Source organism: Pleurodeles waltl, chromosome 7, assembly GCF_031143425.1.
Source record: "Pleurodeles waltl isolate 20211129_DDA chromosome 7, aPleWal1.hap1.20221129, whole genome shotgun sequence".
NCBI classification, from domain to species: Eukaryota; Metazoa; Chordata; class Amphibia; order Caudata; family Salamandridae; genus Pleurodeles; species Pleurodeles waltl.
This window is the reverse complement of record NC_090446.1, coordinates 911,255,568-911,257,477: the sequence shown is the minus strand read 5'-3', so window position 1 is coordinate 911,257,477 and position 1,910 is coordinate 911,255,568.

Genomic DNA, 1,910 nt, shown 5'->3' with positions numbered 1-1,910 from the left:
TGGCTACTGAGAAAGGTAAGCACCTGTCAGGAGGGGTCTCTGACGTCACCTGCTGACACTGGCCACGCAGAGCTGTCCATTCTGCCCTCACACCTCTGCATCCAAGATGGCAGAGGTCTGGGACACACTGGAGGAGCGCTGGGCACATCCCCTGGGAGGTGCTGGTCAGGGGAGTGGTCACTTCCCTTTCCTTTGTCCAGAGCAGGGCTGGGGGGATCCCTGAACCGGTGTAGACTGGCTTATGCAGAGAGGGCATCATCTGTGCCCTTCAAATCATTTCCAGAAGCGAGGAGAGGCTACTGCTCTCAGGCCCTTAACACCAACTTCCAAAGGGAGTGGGTGTAATACCCTCTCTCAGAGGAAATTCTTTGTTCTGCTTTCCTGGGACAAGGCTGCACAGGCCCCAGGGGGGCAGAAACCTGTCTGAGGGGTTGGCAGCAGCAGTAGCTGCAGTGGAGACCCCGGAAAGTTAGTTTGGCAGTACGCGGGTTCAGTGCTGGAGACCCGGGGATGCATGGAATTGTCCCCCCCAATACCAGAATGGTATTGGGGTGACAGTTCCATGATCCTAGACATGTTACATGGCCATGTTCGGAGTTACCATGGTGACGCTACATATAGGTATTGACCTATATGTAGTGCATGCGTGCAATGGTGTCCCTGCACTCACAAAGTCTGGGGAATTTTCCCTGAACAATGTAGGGGCACCTTGGCTAGTGCCAGGGTGCCCACCCACTAAATAACTTTGAACCTAACCTTCACCAACTTAGGGTTAGACATATAGGTGACTTAAAAGTTACTTAAGTGCAGTGTAAAATGGCTGTGAAATAACGTGGATGTTATTTCACTCAGGCTGCAGTGGCAGTCCTGTGTAAGAATAGTCTGAGCTCCCTATGGGTGGCAAAAGAAATGCTGCAGCCCATGGGGATCTCCTGGAACCCCAATGCCCTGGGTACCTAGGTACCATATACAAGGGAATTATAAGGGTGTTCAAGTGTGCCAATCAGAATTGGTCAAATTAGTCACTAGCCTGCAGTGACAATTTTAAAAGCAGAGAGAGCATAAACACTGAGGTTCTGGTTAGCAGAGCCTCAGTGATACAGTTAGGCACCACACAGGGAACACATATAGGCCACAAACTTATGAGCACTGGGGTCCTGGCTAGCAGGATCCCAGTGACACATATCAAACATACTGACAACATAGGGTTTTCACTATGAGCACTGGGCCTTGGCTAGCAGGATCCCAGTGAGACAGTAAAAACACCCTGACATATACTCACAAACAGGCCAAAAGTGGGGGTAACAAGGCTAGAAAGAGGCTACCTTCCTACATAAGTGAAATGGAAAATTAACTAGACACAGAATGGGTAAAACATGTTCATCAGGCCTGCCACACTCATGCTTGGAACTGTACAAAGAGCAAGGGCCTACCTGAGACCATGCATGGGACAGGTCTCTTATACACTACAAGATAGTACACTTCAGCATGCCACAGGTATCTACTGTCAGTTTTGTGGCTGCTGTAGCTGTGCCATTGCTTTTTCTCCAAGAAGAAACAGAAGAGTTCTTTTACAGGCTATCAAGAGTACAAAGTGCAGGTGGAGGCAGGCTTCACGCTATCATACAGCGTGCAGAATGGCAAACCTGGTCTCAATCTTTGTGGAAGATCAGATGATTGAATTGCCAATAGATTGTGGAGTTTGGCCTTATAAGATGACCTGTTCAAGATGGTGGTCTGTTCATTAAAAGTCATTAGAAAGTATCAATGCCAGCTGATGCATAGTTTCTTTGTGTGAGGTTAGTTACTTCATAATTGAGACATTTACGTGACTGACCTTGAAACGGCATGATGCTTCAATCACATTTTGTTCCCTCATTTTTGCCGTGCTTATCACCCTCTTGTTATAA